Source organism: Mesoplodon bidens (genome assembly GCF_964165515.1).
Source record: "Mesoplodon bidens genome assembly, chromosome: 4".
Lineage (NCBI taxonomy): Eukaryota > Metazoa > Chordata > Mammalia > Artiodactyla > Ziphiidae > Mesoplodon > Mesoplodon bidens.
Window position 1 is genome coordinate 100,071,632 of NC_138160.1, and position 20,766 is coordinate 100,092,397.

The window sequence follows — 20,766 nt, forward strand, 5'->3', positions numbered from 1 at the left end:
TTGATGTATGCTATTATGTTAGTTTCAGGTTACTACATAATAATTTGACATTTGCATACATTATAAAATGATCACCATAACTCTAGTAACCATCTTTTCATGTACAAACTTTTTACAGTATTACTTACCATATTCCTTATGCTGTGTATTATATTCCTGTGGCTTATATATTATATAACTGGAGGTTTGTACCTCTTATCTTCTACACCTGCTTCACCTCCCCACCCCTCCTTCTGGCAACCACCTGTTTGTTCTCTGTGTGTATGATTCTGTTTTCATTTTGTTTTGTTTGTTTTTGTTTTTTAGATTCCACATATAAGTGAGATCAGGTGGTTTTTGTCTTTCTCTTTTTAACTTATTTCACTTAATATAATACCTTCTAGGTCCATCCATGCTGTTGCAAATGACAAGATTTAATTTTTTTATGGCTGAGGAATATTCCATTATAATTTTGTAATATTCCACATCTTCTTTATACAGTTGTCTATGTCTGTCTTAGGTTGCTTCCATACCTTGGCTATTTTAAATAATGCTGCAATGAACATTGGAGTGCATATATCTTTTCAAATCAGTGTTTTTGTTTTCTTTGGATAAATACCCAGAAGTGCAATTGCTGGATTGTATGGTCGTTCTATTTTTAATTTCTTTAGGAACCTCCATACTGTTTTCCATAGTGGCTACACCAATTTACAGTCCCACCAATGAGGCGTGAGGATTCCCTTTCTATATCCTTGCCGTTACATGTTATTTGTTATCTTTTTGATGATAGCCATTCTGACAGGTATGAGGTGGTATTGGGTTGTGGTTTTGATTTGCATTTCCCTGATGATAAGTGGTGTTGAGCATCTTTTCATGTGGCTGTTGGCCATCTGTTTCTCTCCTTTGGGAAAATGTCTATTCAGGTGCTCTGCCCATTTTTTAAATTGGGTTATTTGTTTTTTTGATGTTGAGTTGCATGAGTTCTCTGTATATTTTGGATATTAACCCCTTGTCAGATATATTGTTTGCAAATATATTTTCCTATTCAGTAGGCTGCATTTTTGTTTTGTTGATAGTTTTCTTTGCTGTGCAAAAGCTTTCTAGTTTGATGTAGTCCCATTTGTTTTTTATTTATTTTTGTCTTTGTTTCCCTTGCCTTTGGAGACATAACCAAAAAATTATTGATAAGATCAGTGTCGAAGAGCATATTGTCTATGTTTTCATGGTTTTAGGATTTTTATGGTTTCAGGTCTTCCATTTAAGGCATGAATCCATTTTGAGGTTATTTTTGTATATGGTGTGAGAAAGTAGTCCAGTTTAATTCTTGTTGCATGCAGTTGTCCAGCTTTCCCAGCACCATTTATTTAAGAGGCTATCGTTTCCCATCATCTTTTCTTGCCTCCTTTATTGTAGAATAATTGTTCATATACATGTAGGTTCATTTCTGGACTCTGCATTCAGTTCCACTGATGTATGTGTCTGTTTTTGTGGCAGTACTATACTGTTTTCATTACTATAGTTTTGTAGTACGGCTTGGATTAAGGGAGCATGATACCTCCGGTTTTGTTCTTCTTTCTCAAGATTGTTCTGGCTATTTAGGGTCTTTTGTGCTTTCATACAAATTTTAGAATTATTTGTGCTAGTTCTGTGAGAAATGCCACTGGTATTTTGATAGATATTGCATTGAATCTGTAGATTGCCTTGGGGAGTATGGTCAATTTAATAATATTCATTCTTCCAATCTATAAGCATAGTATATTGTTCCATTTGTTCGTGTTGTCTTCAGTTTCTTTCATCAGTGTTTTACAGTTTTCCAAGTACAGGTCTTTTACCTCTTTGGTTAGATTTATTCCTGGGTATTTATTCTTTTGATGCAATTGTAAATGGGATTGTTTTCTTAATTTCTCTTTTTGATAGTTCATTGTTAGTGTATAGAAGCACAACAGATTTCTGTATATTAATTTTGTATCCTGCAACTTTACTGAATTTATTTATTAGTTCTGATTTTTTTTGGTGGCATCTTTACGATCTTCTATATATAGTTTTATGTCATCTGCAAACAGTGATAGTTTTACTTCTTTCTTTCCATTTTGGATTCCTTTTATTTCTTTTTCTTGTCTGATTTCTGTAGCTAGTGTTTCCAATACTATGTTGAATAAAAGTGGTGAGAGTGGGCATCCTTGTCTTGTTCCTGATAGAGGAAATGGTTTTAGCTTTTCACTGTTGAGTATGGTGTTGGCTGTAGGCTTGTGATATTTGGACTTTATTATATTGAGGATATTCCCTCTCTACCTACTTTCTGGAGAGTTTTTACCCTAAGGGGATGTTGAGTTTTATCAAAAGCCTTTTCTACATCTATTGAGATAATTATATAGTTTTTGTTCTTCAGTTTGTTAATGTGGTGTTCACCTTATTGATTTGTGGATATGGATCCATCCTTGAATCCCTGGAATAAATCGCACTTGATCATGGTGGATGATCCTTTTAATGTATTGTTGAATTTGGTTTGCTAATATTTTGTTGAGGATTTTTGCTTCTATATTCATCAGTGATATTGGCTTGCAGTTTTGTTTTTTTGTGGTGTCTTTGGTACCTGGTTTTGGTATCAGGGTAATGCTGGCCTCACAATGAGTACCTTCCTCTGCAGTTTTAGGGAATAGTTTGAGAAGGATAAGCGTTAACTCTTCTCTAAATGTTTGGTAGAATTCTCCTGTGAAGCCATCTGTTCCTGGACTGTTCTTTGTTTGGAGTTTTGTTTGTTTGTTTGTTTATTACTGATTCAATTTTATTCCTGGTAATTGGTCTGTTCATATTTTTTATTTCTTCCTGATTCAGTCTTGGAGGATTGTGTGTTTCTAGGAATTTATCCATTTCTTCTAGGTTGTCCATATTTTTAGCATATAATTGTTTATAGTAATCTCTTATGATCCTTTTTATTTTGGTGATGTTTGTTGTAACTTTTCTTTCCTTTCTGATTTTAGTCACTTGGGCCCTATCTTTTTTTCTTGGTTAATCTAGCTAAAGGTTTATCAACTTTGTTCATCTTGTCAGAGACCAGCTCTTAGTTTCATTGATCTTTTGGTTTTTTAGTCTCTATATTTCATTTATTTCTGCTCTGAGCTTTATGATTTTTTTCCTTCTATTAATTTTGGCTTTGTTTTATCCTTTTTTAGTTCCTTTAGGTAAAGTTAGGTTGTTTACTTGAGATTTTTCTTGTTTACTGAGGTAGGCTTGTATTGCTATAAACTTCCCTCTTTGAACTGCTTTTGCTGTGTCCCATAGATTTTGGATCATTGTTTCCATTTTCATTTGCCTCTAGGTATTTTTTGATTGCCTCTTTGATTTCTTCAGTGACCCATTGGTTGTTTAGTGGCCTATTGCTTAGCCTCCACATGTTTGTGTTTTTTTGTAGTTTTTTTCTTGTAGTTGATTTCTAGTCTCATAGCATTGTGGTCAGAAAAAATGCTTGATATGATTTCAGTATTCGTAAACTTGTTGAGACTTGTTCTATGCCTAGCATGTGATCTATCCTGGAGAACGTTCCACGTGAACTTGAAAAGATTGTGTATTCTCCTGCTTTTGCATGAAGTGTTCTATAGATATCTATTAAGTCCATGAGGTCTAATGTGTCATTTAAGGCGAGTGTTTCTTTATTGATTTTTCTGTCTGGATGATCTGTCCATTGATGTATGTGGGGTGTTAAAGTCCCCTACTATTATTGTGTTATTGTTGATTTCTCCCTTTATGTCTGTTAATATTTGCCTTATATATTGAGGCACTCCTATTTTGGGTGCATATATATTTACAATTGTTATATCTTCTTCTTGGATTGATCGATGATCATTTTGTAGTGTCCTTGTTTGTCTCTTGTAACAGTCTTTATTTTATTTTTTAACTTTTTATTTTATATTGGAGTATAGTTGATTAACAATGTTGTGTTACTTTCAGGTGTACAGCAAAGTGATTCAGTTATACATATACATGTATCTATTCTTTTTCAAATTCTTTTCGCAATTAGATTGTTATAGAATATTAAGCAGAGCTCCTTGTGCTATACAGTAGGTCCTTGTTGGTTATCCATTTTAAATATAGCAGTGTGTACATGTCAATCCCAAACGCTCTAATATCCCTCCCACCACCCTTCTCCCCTGGTAACCATAAATTCATTCTCTAAGTATGTGAATCTGTTTCTGTTTTGTAAATAAGTTCATTTGTATCATTTTTTAAGATTTCGCATATAAGCAATATCATACGATATTTCTCTTTCTCTGTCTGACTTACTTCACTCAGTATGACGATCTCTAGGTCCGTCCATGTTGCTGCAAGTGGCATTATTTTATTCTTTTTAATGGCTGAGTAATATTCCATTGTATATATGTACCACGTCTTTTTTATCCATTCTTCTGTCGATGGACATTTAGGTTGCTTCCATGTCTTGACTATTGTAAACAGCACTGCAATGAACATTGTATCCTTTTGAACCATGTTTTTCTCCAGGTATATGCCCAGGAGTAGGATTGCAGGATCACATGCTAGCTCTCTTTTTAGTTTCTTAAGGAACCTTCAAACTGTTCTCCATAGTGGCTGCACCAATTTACATTCCCACCAACAGGTTCCCTTCTCTCCACACCCTGTTCAGCATTTATTGTTTGTGGATTTTTAACAGTCTTTATTTTAAAGTCTATTTTGTCAGATTTAAGTATTGTATTTTGGCTTTCTTTCAATTTCCATTTACGTGTAATACCTTTTTCCATCCCCACACATTTATTCTGTGTGTCATTAGATCTGAAGTGAGTTCCTTGTAGGCAGCATATATATGGGTCTTGTTTTGTTTAATCCATTCAGGTACCTTATGTCTTTTGACTAGAACATCTAGTCCATTTATATTTTAAGTAAGAATTGATAGGTATGTACTTTTTGCCATTTTCTTAATTGTTTTGGGGTGGTTTTTGTAGTTCTTTTTTTTCCTTTCTTCTTTTGCTGCCTTCTCTTGTGATTTCATGGCTACCTTTATACTGTGTTTGGACTCCTTTTTCTCTATTTTTGTATCTGTTATGGGTTTTTGTTTGTGGTGGCCATATATATATATATATATGTTTATTTTAAGTTTATGATCTCTTAAGGTTGAATGCATTCTTACAACCCTGCATTTTTACTCACCCTCTGTTGCCCTGTGCATGCTTAATGTTCTTGACATCATATTTTACATCTTTTTATGTATCCCTTAATTACTTATTGTGGATAAAGATGATTTTTACTACTTTTGTCTTCAACCTTCCTACTAGCTTTATAAGTAATTGATCTCCTACCTTTACTGTATGTTTGCCTTTACCAATGGAATTTTTCCTTTTATAATTTTTATATTTCTAATTCTGGTCTTTTCTGCTTAGAGAAGTCCCTTTGACATTTCTTGTAAGGTGAGTTTAGTGATGCTGAGCTCTTTTAGCTTCTGTTTGTCTGTAAAACTCTTTATCTTTCCTTTATATCCAAATGACAACTTTGACAGGTAGAGTATTCTTGGTTGTGTTTTTTCCTTCATCACTTTTTTTTTTTTTGGCTGTGACATGTGGTTTGTGGGGTCTTAGTTCCCCGACCAGGGATTGAACCCAGTCTCTCGGCAGCAAGAGCATGGAGTCCCAGCCACTGGACTGCCAAGGAACTCCCTCCTATCATCACTTTGAATATATCATGCTACTCCCTTCTGGCCTGCAAAATTTCTGCTGAAAAGTCAGCTGATAGTCAGTCATATGGGAGTTCCCTTGTGTGTAACTAGCTGCTTTCCTCTTGCTGCTTTTAAGACTCTCTCTTTATCTTTAATTTTTGCCATTTAAATTACAGTGTATCTTGGTGTGGACCTCTTTGGGTTAATCCTGTTTGGGACTCCCTGTGCTTCTTGGAACTGGATGTCTGTTTCCTTCACTCAGGTTAGGAAAGTTTTCAGCTATTATTTCTTCAGATAAAGTCTCTGTTCCTTTCTCTCTCCTACTTCTAGGACGCTTATAATGTGAATGTTCGTACTCTTGATGTTGTCCCAGAGGTGTCTTAAACTATCCTCATTTAAAAAAAAATTTTTTTTTCTGTTCACCTTCAGTGATTTCCACTACTCTGTCCTCCAATTCACTGAGCTGTTCCTCTGTATCATCTGATCTACTGTTGATTCCTTCTAGTGTATTTTTATTTCAGTTATTGTATTCTTTAGCTCTCTTTGGTTCTTCTTCATATTTTCTAACTTTTTGTTAAATTTATCACTATGTTTCTCTATTCTTCACCTGAGTTCATTAAGCATCTTTATGATCATTACCTTGAACTTTTTATTGGGTAGACTGCTTATCTCCACTTCATTTAGTTCTTTTTCTGATGTTTGCCTTGTTTATTCATTTGGCATATATTTCTCTGTCTCCTCATTTTGCCTAATTCTCTGTTTATTTCTATGTATTCAGTAGATTGGTTATGCTTCCCAATCTTGGAGAAGTGGCCATATTAGAGACATACTATGGGGCCTAGCAGCACGTTCCCCTCTGGTCTTCAGAGATATATGCTTTAGGAGTACTCTTATGTGGGCTGTGTGGGCCCTTCTTTATGGTGGGGCTGACTATTGTGGGTGTGCTAGTAGACAGGGTTTGACTGCCACACCTCCCAGCCAGGTTGGCTGCCAGGCTTACCTTGTGCAGTGGATGCTGACCTGCTGGTGGGTGGGGATAAGTCTCAGCATGGCTGGCTGTGTGGCCTTGTGGGTCCTGGGGCCAGTGTTGGCTCTCTGATGGTCAGGGCTGGGTCCCTATTAGGCTGGCTGTGGGGCTGGGGAGGCTCGGGGCTGGCACTGGGTGGGCCGGTAAGCCCCTGGCACTAATAAGCTAGCAGATGGACTCCAAAGTGGTGCTTACCAGTTCCAGTGTCCTCATGGTAGAACGAGCTCCCCAAAATGGCTGGCACCAGTGTTTCTGTCCCCAGGGGGAGTCCCATTAGCCTCTTGCCTCTTTGGGAGGCTCCCCAAGATCAGCAAGTGGGTCTGACCCAAATTCCTTTCAAATTACTGCTTCTGCACAGGGATTTGGAGTATGTGAAATTGTGCATGTGCCCTTTAGGCTATTTCCCAGAGCCCTCTGGCTCTCCCATATACAAGTTCTGCTGGTCTGCAAAGCCAGTTGTTCTGGGGGCTCATCTTCCCAGTGCAGGACCCCCTGGCTGGGGAGCCCAATGTGGGGTTTGGAGCTCTTGCTCCTTGGAGAGAACCTCTGTAGTTGTGGTTATCCTTCCAGTTGTGGGTCACCTACCCCAGGGGTGTGGCTCCTGAGTTTACTACATATCCACTCCTCCTACCCATCTCATTGTGATTCTTTTTTTTTTTTTTAACTTATTTATTTTTGGCTGTGTTGGGTCTTCATTGCTGCGTGCGGGCTTTCTCTAGCTGCGGTGAGCGGAGGCTACTCTTCGTTGTGGTGCACGGGCTTCTCACTGTGGTGGCTTCTCTTGTTGCAGAGCACAGGCTCTAGGCACGCAGGCATCAGTAGTTGTGGCACGTGGGCTTCAGTAGTTTGTGGCTCACAGGCTCTAGAGTGCAGTCTCAGTAGCTGTGGCTCATGGGCTTAGTTGCTCTGCCGCATGTGGGATCTGCCCAGAGCAGGGATCGAACCCGTGTCCCCTACATTGGCAGGTGGATTCTTAACTACTGCGCCACCAGGGAAGTCCTCACTGTGCTTCTTTATATTTTTAGTTGGGAAATCTTTTCTGCTAGTCTTCAGATCATTCTCATCAATCGTGGCTCTGTAAATAGTTGTAGTATTGGTGTGCCCATGGGAGGAGGTGAGCTCAGGGTGAGCTCACCTCTTCCTACTCCATCATCTTAGCTACACCTCCTCATTTCTGGAAAATCTTGAGTTTATGAAAGCAAAATGTCTGTTGATAATATAGATGGTAGTCAGGCATGAGGAAGAGACAGCTGACCATTGGCTCTTTGGTATAGTTTGGGGAAAGGTTTTTGCCACTGGAAAGCAGAGGAAAGAAAAAATGATGAGTCTCCATTAGTAAGTTCATGATTATGATAGGAATCTCTTGGTCTAAGCTAATATCCTTCTTTAACACATAAGGAAATTGAGGCCTAGTGAGAGTAAGCCTTCTTACTTGAAGTGTTTATTGAGCACCTACGAGTATATATTGTAAATGCTTGGGATTCATTAATGAACAAAACAGAGTTCTCTACCTCAGGTGCTAAGGCCCCACCAGCAGGGGCAGGATGGATGTTGGAAGCCAGGTGTCTTAAATGCCCATTGCTGTATTGCTCAGTGCCAAAAGGACCATAGCTTTGAGGTTATTTAAAATCCATGTAATGTAACTATTAGGACTGGAAACCATCAGAGGTTTGCCTAGTTGCTTTGAGAGGTATTGGGAGATTCTGAAACAATCCTTTTGCCTTGTGAATCTGATTGACTTCCAGGCCATTAATAATATCTGCTGACTACCTCCCATATCCCCACCCCCAATCTTGTCTTGTCTTTTTCTCCTCTCAGGTTTTTTTCTACCCTGTAAAGGGGAGGGAGCCAGAACTGACGGAGTAAGTCTCACTTCTCCTTTCAAACAATCCTTGAAAGGGAAATAACCCATTTGGTAGGTAGGTAGGTATCTTTAGGAATTTGCCTTAAGTTGACAAGTTACTTTTGAACAAAATGAGAAAAAAAGGATTGAGAACTATTTTGAACAACCATATCTAAATGTTCATACAAAAAGTTTAATTTGTCACATTCTTTTTGGAGAAAGATATCTTTTCTAATGATGCTACCATTATTTAAAACACTTTGGAATTCTTCCTATCTTACTGGTTTTGTAACCACTTCATAAGTTACACAAGAAAGTTGGTGTCATTACTTCATAGGAAGATTCCAGGTGATCAAAAGGCCATTTACCTTATTTTCCAGATCTGGCACTGAATGTCTTTGTCTATTCTCCAAATCAAATCTACCCATAAATGATGAAAAGTTGTCACCACTGAGTCTATGTCATAAACTAAAGGAAAATTTAAAAGAGGTGTTCAGAAATATTTTGAATAAAGGCGATATTGTTGGAGTAAAGTTATAGACTCCTGAGGTGTCTAGTTGGAAAAGGTGTACCCTTTATTTTGTCAGGTATTGAATCACCTACTCTATGAGCAGTCCAAATATATATTCAGGTAATCTTCCCTATTCAAATCTAAGTGAATATTTTTTAAAATTAAAAAAATTTTAACTATTAGTTTTATTGAATGAAAGATTCTTTAAATTCTACAATGCTTTACAATTTGCAAAAGTTTCATACACATGATTTCATATAATCTGATAAGAACCCCATATTCAATCCCCTACCCCTATAATGCCCCTTCCCCCTCCCTCTCCTCACTGGCAACCACCAGTCCATTCTCTATATCTGCTAGTCTGCCTGCTTTTTGTTTTATTCACTAGTTTGTTGAATGTTTTAGATTCCACACATAAGTGTGGAAATATTTACTTTGTTCCATTAACATTTCTCATTTTTTAATGAAACACCTGTTAATATCCTTCAGAACATTAGTTTGAGAGATATACCATTAAACTGATTCTTTATTTCTATCACAGATTGAAGGGGCTGTTCTAGAATTTGATGAAGTTAAGAAATGTTATACAGTTAAACATGTCCATTCCCAGCTCGTAAAAATATTCCAGAGAAGCTAATTCTAATGCTAGAATCAGAATCTGGCAAGGATTAAATGATGTAGAAGTTGGCAAGATGTTATGCTATAGTAATTGAAAGGTTTTTCCATGTTAAGCACAGATCATTTTCAGAAAATGCTGAGAAGTATTTGTTTTGAATTCCAAGGAAAATTAAAGAAAATATAATTACTATATACTCAAAATGTGCTTCAATTTTGAATAATTTCTCTAGGGATATTATATAAATGTAGTATTTGATCTATTGCTTCAAGATACTATTTATTGCTGCTGTGAAAAGAGAGAGACTTATAGTAATGATATCAGTGTTATTTTACATTAAATACACTAATGTCAAATTGGTTATTACCAGAGTCAAATTAGCATACCAGGAGCAGATGGAATGGAAACTTCTGGAAATGAAGACTAAAAACAGCCATGGGAGCTGGCACTCCCTTCCGTAATTTCTGTATAGCATCATTCCTCCTTGGAATCCCCACTCTTCCCCAGTCCCACCATGCTGTTCTCCTTGTCTATGTGGATTGACGTATTGTCCAAAGCCTAACTTTCATCACAGTTACCACCTCCTCCATGGAGTCTTTTCTGATCTTCTCCAGGGGCCTGTTACTGCACTGGGGAGTTTTGTATTTCTGTTTGTCTTATGGCATTTCATTCTGCCTTGGTTATGGTATATGTAATCTTGTCAAGAACCTTTCATGCAACCTGCGCGCCACCTTGAAATCCTTGTTTGCATCTCTTATAGTTAGCCAACACACAGCTAGTGTCCAATATTTATGAAGTGAATAGTGAAAAAAAAAAACCCAAACACCCAGCTACTTCCTGTAAGTACTCTCATACCGAGAGCAACTGGTAAAAACAAAATGGGCATCTGAGGACAGTCCCCTCATTGTTCTGTGTTGGCATTAGCATTAATGGTCTCCCCAGGACACCAGTTTGTACTCGAGGAAGAACTTAAAGTCTGTAATTTCATCATTGTGTCTCTAAGAGTCAGTTCTAATTTAGCCAGCAGAATATTTCTCAGTATTTCTGTGGCAGGGAGTGTTTTTTGTTTTTTTTTTAGTGTGTTATTACCTTAAGATGTGTAAATTCTTGGCAGCTGTCTGGATTAAATAAATAAACAAAAACAAAGGTTGATATGAAATAAGAACATTTAAAAGGTCCATTACCTCTTGACTTTGAACAATTGCCTAATTACCTCACGTTCAAAGCTAATTTATGGAATTCCACATAATAATGACTTACATTTGTCTAGCGATAGGAGGTTTCTAAGGTGCTTTCATCTGTGGCATTCATTCAATCAATCAACTAGTCAGTCAATTAACAAATTAATCCTTCAACAGACATTTCTTTAGAGCCTATTACATAACAAACATTGGCAAGCGTGGTTTGGGGATTTCTGAAATAAATAAGACAAAGGTACTGCCCTGTAAAAGTCTTCAGTCTGGTGAGGGTAGACAGAAATACAGACAAGTAAATGAGGGAATTCCCTGCTGGTCCAGTGGTTAGGACTCTGTGCTTCCACTTCAGGGGGCCCAGGTTCCATCCCTGGTCGGGGAACTGATCCCCACAAGGTGCACGGCCCCCCAAAAAAAGCAAGTAAATGACGGAAACGTTGTGATCGAAGCTCGTATATACCTTAGTTGTGGAGGCAAAGGTGGCGAGTGGCCCATTCTCATTAAGGGAGGGGGAAAGTGGACAGAAGAGCATTCATAGAAGAGCAGTCATTGAGTGAAGTCTTATCTGATTCTTACCAGTGTCACTATTATACATGGTTTACAATTGAGAACCTGACTTGGGTGTGAAGCATCTTCTCTGAGGTGACCCTGCTCTTAAGATTTCAGAAGCAACTTGCATCCCACTGCACAGCATCTCTCCTGCACCCCCTGAGATTCCTGGAGTGTGACTTTCATGTTCTAGTAGTGATGAGAAAGGGAAGGTAAAGCCAGAGAGCCTGAAAATCTCTGGCTTTATGCCAGAGAGGATTATGTTTATGCAAAATGAGCTTGGTTCCCAGAGTAAGAAGAAAAACAACTTGATTGAAAATGTTATTCGTCCATAAAGAAGGGGAGAAAGCCAAACCCAAAGGCAGGGTTTAGACCTGGAAACAATGGCTTTGTTAAGATTTACAGGCCTGTGGGATTTCTCAGTTGCATAGGGTATTAAGGAAAGTTATTTGAAAAATATTCACATATTTTCCCTAGGCAATATGGAAACTCACTTTTTGGTGGTTGGGCCTCTATTAACATAAAACTTCGGAGGAAATGAGCTTTAAAAGGATGACCCACTTCTTCTGCTGTCACCACCCACAGACTCCAATTTAAGTTCTTCCTTATTCTGTTCACTAAAAGTCACTAGTTTTTTTCATGGGATGGACGTTTCTCTCTAGTCGTTCTTTTGGTGTGTGTTGTGGCCACATTTCACTAGGTTGGTGGCATATTGATTTGTATAAAGTGCCTTAAGAAGACACCCACATTCATTTAAGACAACAATGGCAAGAATAACTTAATATTAGCACATATTTTCTTTATTCTCTGAAAGAAAGCTTAATATCGGATGTTAGAATGTAACATCATACAGAGATTTCTAATATGAGCCAGAACTGCCCAGATACTGTGATTGAAGGGGATTTGGTCTTTTTCTTTGCTGAAGCTGGTATTTTAACTTACCTGAAAACAAAGTTCCATTACTCCAATGGACTAGGTGGCCCCTTATTTTTATAGTAATTTACAGGTTAGAAAATGTTTCAAACACTCTCTTTTGGCCCTCACAAGAACTCCAAGGGGAGGCATATGAAATCTTTTTAACTGCAAATTTTTTTTTAACTCATGAGGAAACTGAGACCCAGACAGGTTAAGGCTAGGCTTTAGCTAATAATAAGGCTTTTCAGTGTATCTTCTGGACTAGTGTTGCTTAGTTCTGTTAAAAGATAAACTGAGGCATATTCAAATTTTAAGAGTTTATTTCAGCAAAAATTGATTTGAATCGAGCAGCACCGAATGGGAAACGGTTAGGATGCTCCCCATACAGGAGCTGGGAGAAAGACTTCTGTAGAGAAGATGCAGGGGGAGCAAAGCGAGGGAATTATCTGACTGGCTGTAGCATTTGCATTATTTGGAAAAGCTGAATTGGCTGTCTGCGATTGGTTGTCCTTAGGTTTCACTTTCTTAACCTTGAGGCATTACAGGCTTAGGTTTTGGTTTGCTTACGTAGGCTGCTAATGTATTAGAGCTGCCTCAGTCTAATGGTCTCCTTGTTTAATTGATTTAACTGTTCTTTATATTATTATTGCTTCTTTGCAGAGAAATTGTCTCATGGACACACATGGTGACTCTAGTCCTGACCTGCTATTTCTCAAACGTGTGTGATTAGTTGCAAGGGAACCTTCGTGAGAAAATGCATGATTCTTTACCAGCCCATTCCACTTATAAGAAAAGTAATACAAATTATATACCCCAGTGGTACAGTAGTTTGAATTAGTTTAATATACAAAGAGCAGCACATAATTAAATTCTAAGAATCAAGAATCGTATTTCTTTTACTGGGAACACCTGCATCAGAAGAGATTTAGTCTGGATGAATACAGCCCACTAGGGATCCTCGTTACAACACTGTGTGCAGATTAAACTGTAGAGAAATAACAGAAGGAGGTGATATTACCAATGTCAACCCATTTTCTCAGGCCACGCTAGCCTGGAGTTTTAAAAGGGGTCACAGCAATGGTAATAACCCGTATTTTTAGCTTTTTATCTCTTTGGCTATTACAAATCTCCATGTCCTCCCCACCCAGCCCCAGCAGAGTCCCAGGGGTTGTCTCCTACATGTGCTCCCGTTCTGTCCACCTCCTGTGGGTTCCAGGATACGTTTCCTACCTCCTCCACTTCAGCCCCCGTGGTGGTAGGCTGGTTGCCCTCATAGGGGACACAGATTTTGCTCTCAGTTGGCAGCCTTCCCTGGTACCGTTCTTGCCTCTGCCTCTGATTTCTTTCTTGGAGTTCTTTTTTTTTGCGGTACACGGGCCTCTCACTGTTGTGGCCTCTCCCGTTGCGGAGCACAGGCTCCGGACGCGCAGGCTCAGGGCCCTGGCTCACAGGCCCAGCCACTCCACGGCATGTGGGATCTTCCCACACCAGGGCACGAACCCGTGTCCCCTGCACCGGCAGGCGGACTCTCAACAACTGCGCCACCGGGGAAGCCCTTCTTGGAGTTCTTGATGTGAGCCAGGCAGAAGCAGGACATGGAGTCCTCTCCCTTTCGGGATATGCATGGATCTCATAGCAGGGCAGGGTTGTTAGTATGCCTTCTCTTTATTTTTAGATGGACAGCCTTCTCTTTTTAGCACTGAGTCCATGAGGGTAGGTAGGCCACGGACAGAGCTGGGGAACATTAAAACTATATTAAGACCATCACCTTATCCTCCCCTTGGTTCCTCATGAAAATACTTACTAGTGTTTTTTGGCAGACATTAATACCTATTAGCTGCCAGAGGAGCCCAGGATTTAAGCACAAAATAGAGCCTAGACTCAAGCTTAGGGGACCCCATATATCAATACTTGTGTTCACCCTGGGGCTGATTTTTTTTTTCCTTCTATTTTTCTGTGCTCTCTTTCTTGTACTCTTGGCTTCTGTTTCTTTGGTTACTTGAAAAAATTTAAAAAATCTTAGTTATTGAAGTGAAAACTGCTTTGAAAGGCAGAACGCCCTAGGTGAGATCTATCTCCCTGATTGAAGGGAAAGACATGAAGGAGACTCACTGAAATAAAGTGAGTATTTCCAATCAGAAGAGGAATATTCTACCTCCCTCAGTGGTGAGTGACACCAAATCAGCTGGAAAGGGCTCTCATTCCTAGAGCTAAGGAATAAGGAATCTGGAGCTCACTGATACTGTACATACAAAACAAAACAAATCTAAACTGCGATATGAAAGCAGCGTTTAAAATTAACCAAGGGAGGCAGAGCTTCCTGGATTTGGATTTGGGGGTGGCAAGTACCCGGGTGCACTGCCCCTATTTTACTGTCCAGAGTGAGGTAAATAGTCCCTGCTCTGAATTGGGATTTTGGGGGGGAGCCGTTCTCTCCCTTTACGTTCCCAGTATCTTCCTAAACCATCCTGAGTCCATGTCTTTTCCTTATTCTCATTTTATTAGAACCTCAAAGAAGATCAGAGATCACCTGACAATTTGAACTCTGTTTGTAGGAAGGTGTTTCTCAATCAAGACAACACTTAAAAGGCAGCATGACCCGGGGAAAAGAATGTAGTCATCTGGGTATCAGGAGACCTGGAATTTTCTTTTCTGACAACTGTGCCACCTTACCAGGGAAGCTCCCTTCTCCTACCTCTCATCCCTGCTCTCCCCCTCTACCTCCGTCAGTCTGTTTCTTTGTAAACAGTTTTTATCTACGTGATCCCTCCTTCTCTAAAGTTCTGAGTATATAATTTTTTTTTTTTTCGGTACGCGGGCCTCTCACTGTTGTGGCCTCTCCCGTTATGGAGCACAGGCTCCGGACGCGCAGACTCAGCAGCCACGGCTCACTGGCCCAGCTGCTCCGCGGCATGTGGGATCCTCCCGGACCGGGGCACGAACCCGTGTCCCCTGCATCGGCAGGCGGACTCTCAACCACTGCGCCACCAGGGAAGCCCTGAGTATATAATTTTGAAAAGCTCCTCCCACCCAAGGAGTTTCTTCAGACCCCGAGGAAAAGTCTCTAGTTGGGAGGGGAGATGTTTTCCCGTACATGTATTGAGCACCTCATATGTAACAGGTGCAAGTCACCATTCAAAGCGTCCTTTATGTGTGTCATTTAATCCTTAATGATGATAACACACGCTTGTATAGAACTTCCTCTGTGCCAGACTCTGTTCTAATTAGTTTACATACATTCACCCATTTAAATCCTCATCACGAAGTGTATGAAGTTGGTAATATAATGATCTTCCTTTTGCAGGTGACCACTGAACCTTAAAGGAGAAACAAACATAGTGCCCTAGGGCCTAGGGCTGATCTCAATATTCATAAACCAGGACAGGACAATCATCTTCTCTTGACAGATGAGGAAGATGGGGTTCTAACAGGCTAAGGAAAACTGCCCACAGTCACAGAACAAGTAAGTAGCACACTTGGAAATCAAACTCACGTCTGACTTGTTCCAGAGCCCCCATTCTTTCCATTTTGCTGCTTTGCCTCCCAGAGACGTTTTTGCTTTGTCATAGATCACAGAGCAGAGCGTGGCACTTTTAACGAAGGAAGAGTTTGCCAAATGAAAAGCAGATTAATGAGATATTTGGGATGCTTTGCAGTAAATAAATCTCTTTCAGAATTCTCATGTTCTCCCACTCACATTGTTAAAGCCATAACAGTAACAATTACCTCAGCCTGGTTGAGGCCGTGTGGGAGTGTCTGTCGCCCTGGGAAGACACTGGGGACCCACAAAAGTTTCCTTGAGCTGACTGAGCCATAGGTCAGAAATTGGATATATCAGAGGTTGGCTTTCCCCGTCAGAGCCTCGTCTTGCCCCTCCTGTTTCTGGCTGTGTCTTGAAACGCGGTTACCTGAGGAAAGGAATAGAGCTTAAAATTGGGTCAACATTAAGAATATTAGAAATGCCAATGTCAACCTGTTCTCCGAGACTTAGAGCACCATTTGAACACGATTGCCCGAGACTTGAGTAGAGTCTATCTTTTTTCTTTTTAATAATAGGTAATCTTAGCTATTCCCTGGGAATTAAAAAATACCCCTTTGAAACTGAGAGGCCAGAGCAGAAATGTAATTATTTCTATATGATACACAACTGAATTTAAAGCCAAATGCTCACATTTATATTCAAGAGGAATGTGTGTCTACTTAACGCTGGTGTTGAGGGTCTGGGGGATGTGAAGACAAGCAAGTCCTGGGCCCTTTGTCTAAGAGCTAGGAATCTACTAAGGGAAATGGGGTGTAAGCTGTAATAATCTGTGCTGCGAGGGGAAACATAGCATTTACTGCCCATCTGCCACAGGCCAGGCATTGTGTCAAGTACTTTATACAAGGCCATGGCAAGATGGATGTATTAGCCCCATTTCTAGGGGAGGAAAGCAAGACTCAGAATAAGTTGTCCTGGGCCAACAGCACTTTATGAATACGGCTGAGATTCAGACTCAGGTGACTCTAATGACAGACTTGCACTCTTTCCCCTAGGATTTACTGTTAATTAGGCAGGATCCACTTAATGGTCTAACGTATTAGGTATCCTTCATGGGATTTAAAGATTCATGAAATTAGCTCACCGAGTTGCATAACGTTTTGAGATGACAATTTTTGACCTCGGGTATTTTTTTGTGTGTGTGGTATGCGGGCCTCTCACTGTTGTGACCTCTCCCGTTGCGGAGCACAGGCTCCGGACGTGCAAGCTCAGCGGCCATGGCTCACGGGCCCAGCCGCTCCGCGGCATGTGGGATCTTCCCGGGCCGGGGCACGAACCCGTGTCCCCTGCATCGGCAGGCGTACTCTCAACCACTGCGCCACCGGGGAAGCCCCTGACCTGGGGTATTTTCAAGAGCCTTGGGCGAATCAAATAATTTTCAGCTTTTTCCAAGGAATGTACAAAACAGAAAACTTTACCCATTTCTTGTGCTTTTATGTTGGTGGGGTGAGGTTTATGGATGGTCTTTGGGTGAGGGATAGAAGAGGTCTGGATAACCCAGATAGCTCCATTACTTGGTGAGAAATAATGGTTTTGAAGTATGACTTGGCTACTTTAAAGTGGCTGTATCAGCTCAGTAGGAGTTAGCAGTTTGATGTGGCTACCAAAAAGCCAGTCTTAAGAGAAGTATCTCTGGTGGGGGAGGTAAGAACCCCACTCTGCTTTGCCTTGGTCAGACCTTAGTTGGAATACTGTGTTAAGTTCTGGGGACTGTAGACTAAGATAAATATAAAGCAACCAGGACACACATTCAGGAGAAAGTTTGGATCACAATGTGGAAATGAAATCTGGACGTTTAGGGAAATAGGGCTGTGCAGCTGCAGAAAAGACTTGAAGGGCTGAGATAACAGTCTTCAAATATTAGAAGGATTGTCTTGTGGAAGAGGAATGTTGATTTTTTTTTCCTCTGCGGCCCTAAAAGATGCAACCAGAAGCCACAGGCTCTGGGGAAGTGGATTTGTCCTTACAAGGAAGAATTTTTTGTTCTATCTGCCTAAATATGTTTTATCTGCCTAAATATGTTGAGTTTTTTGTTGTTGTTGTTTTAGAAAGTGGTGGATTCCCAGTCCCTGAAGGTCCTAGGACATGTGCCAAGTAATTACTTGGTGGAGCCATGGCAGAGGAAATTCAAAGGTACCATGGATTGGATTTCACAAGCATCAAAGTCCTTCCCAACCCTGAGCATCTCAGTACCTGTGGACTGTCCTTCCAGGCTTTGCCTCCACCTTTGTCACTAGGGTTGTGGTATGTTTTGGGGGGATGGATAGATGGATGGGTGACGGGGAATAGGAAGAATGTACAATGGCAAAGCAGTTACTTGGTCCATTCAAATTTGGTCTGCCATTTTAAAATTTTGCCTTTCCTATATACTCATTTGCTTGCCCTAAACTCTGGGCACCTGGAGGCCTTTGCTGTAACTGCTTGTGATCCTCAACATCGTACCCCATCTCATGCAATTGGGTTCTTATAAATGTTATTTGACAGTGATTTTTATCAGGTATCAAGTATTGTCAGGCTCCAATAGTAAGCGAATCTAACTTCGCTGTATGTACAAACTCTAGGTTTGTAAAGCTTGTGGCTGCCTCCCCTCTCTGGGGAAAGACAGAACCTGAATTCTTTTCCAAATTTCAGTGAGATGGAAATTTTGGGACACCCATGAGACAGAGAACCAGTCAAAGGGCTTCACACTTAAAAGTAGCCTTAAAAATTACCCATATGCCAGTTGCACTACTCCCAGCTCCCTGTCAGGTAGCAATCTTCAACTGTTTTGAAAGACCTCTAGCTCTTTTTATCCAATTAAGGACTGAAAGTGATTGACAGAAGGTTTTTGCTCATAGTCTACAGCTGAACTCTTGTGTCAACAGTAAATATTCCAGCAGAAGGAGTGGGGGTTTGATCATTTTACTGCTTTCTGCAGGGCAGACTCTGTGGGCTCATGGCAACATCTAATCTTCAGTGACCCCAGTTGTCACACCCAGGAGTAGGTTTCTCTCTAATCCTTTTCAGAGCTATGAAGAGCAGGGAAACATGATTTATAGACCAAGAGGCATTTTCATCATGGGATTTGTGAGCATTTCATATCCCTTTCCTCATTATGGGTACACTGCCCATCCTTTGGAAGAGACACTAAGGTGTTGGTCAGATCCTGTTAACCTCATTTACTTCCATGAATTCATGTCAAGTGTATTATGTTCATGGAAGAGACTTTCAAAACCCTACCGAATGGGTTTAGAGGAAGATGGGGCTAACTTCAGATGACTTCTTTAGGCCAGAGGTTTTCCTAGGCACCAGTAATCATCTGATTCTGCTTTCTAAGGCTGCTTCCCTTACTTACAATTCATACCCAGAAGCTAAGTCCTTGATGCAAAGGTGTTCTTTACAGCTGTGGGTTTTACCTCAATCTCTGGGCTCCTTTAAAAATAAACTTCGAATATTCTTCTCAACCCTAGTTATTTGAACTCTGTGAGTCTCAGCTCAGTTTATTAACATGATTAATTTGCAGTGGATCTCTATGTCTTATGTCCTTAATACATTGCTTCACACAGGGACACCAGCTCAGGAAGATTTTGTCTGTTGCAAATTTATGAGGAAGTTGAATATTTATTTTTGGTACTTTTTCACCACCTCCCCAACATCTGCCTCCTGATCAGATACCATTTCTTCTTCTTCCTGTCTCTACATTTCCAATGCCATTAAAAAATGGCCCAATTCTCAGCCTGTTTTCCCCTAGTCCTTGCTAAAACAGTGGCTGATGATGGTTTAAGTTAAGGCACCACTTCTCATGAGGTTACTTGTATTTTAATAAAAATCTTGGAAGGGTAAACATTCAAAGTCCTGATTCTCTATGGTTAAATTTTAGGCAGTGTAAAAAATAGTTTTAGATGGAGACGAAGGGAGTTGGGTGGATTACACAGGACATGGGATGAACAGGGCTGTGACTTTTTTTTTTTTTTTTTTTGCGGTACGTGGGCCTCTCACTGTTGTGGCCTCTCCCGTTGCGGAGCACAGGCTCCGGACGTGCAGGCCCAGCGGCCATGGCTCACGGGCCCAGCGGCTCCGCGGCATGCGGGATGCTCCCGGACCGGGGCACGAACCCGTGTCCCCTGCATCGGCAGGCGGACTCCCAACCACTGCGCCACCAGGGAAGCCCGAGGGCTGTCACTTTTGTTCAGTTACATGAACATGGTGACAGGCAAGCATAAATGCAGAGATGGCATTCCTGTGCTGGTATGGGGAAAAGGAAGAGAGGCCACTGGTCAGGACATTGTTTTGCCTAGGGAGGAAGAAGATCCAGTACTTTGGTGATTTATTTAAGCTTTTGTTTTTTTTTGCGGGATAGAGGAGCAAGTAGGGGAGCTCATACTTGAAGCCGAATCCGGCCTCCGTACCCTGACACTGAATTAAATCTCAAGACAGAGTTGTGGGTGAAGTAGAAAAGAATAGCTTTATTGCTTTGCCAGGCAAAGGGGGCTAGAGCAGGCGATTGCCCTCAAAACTCTGTGTCCCTGACCTGGAGAGGGTAGTGAGGAGTTTTATAGTAATCGTTCAAAGAGGAGAGCATGATCAGCTCATGGACATTTCTCTGATTGGTTGGTGGTGAGGTAAGTGGGTGTCAGCATCATCAACCTTACGGTTCCAACTGGTTCTGGGGTCTGCGTGTTTGTGGGTAGCACACCATTAACTTCTCCCACCTAGTGGGGGTTTCAGTATCTGCAAAACAGCTCAAAGATATTGTTATGTGTATCCCTTAAGGGGGAACCAAGACCCTGCCCCAAGGCTGCACTAGTGTTTCTTTTGACTATTCCTCCCTTGTCTCGCATCCCCTCCCTTCTCTAATTAGCAACTGTTTGAACCTGCTCCTTGGAACTCAGGGAAGGTCATGGAGGCTGAATGAAGCCTATTTCCTGTAATCAAGAAATGGGGGACACCGATA

At 40.6% G+C, this 20,766-nt stretch overlaps 1 long non-coding RNA gene across 2 annotated transcripts in view; it reads left to right on the plus strand.

Annotated features, from left to right (window-relative positions):
- Positions 1–20,766, plus strand: part of LOC308615727 — a 48,028-nt gene that overhangs the window by 23,991 nt on the left and 3,271 nt on the right. Inside the window, exons 3-4 of one of the 2 annotated variants that reach the window (XR_014015625.1) lie at positions 15,600–15,758; positions 17,882–17,966. This is a non-coding gene — a long non-coding RNA (uncharacterized lncRNA). Of the gene's footprint in view, positions 1–15,018; positions 15,759–17,881; positions 17,967–20,766 lie in introns of those variants that run through there. The other variant, XR_014015626.1, reaches the window with a different exon arrangement.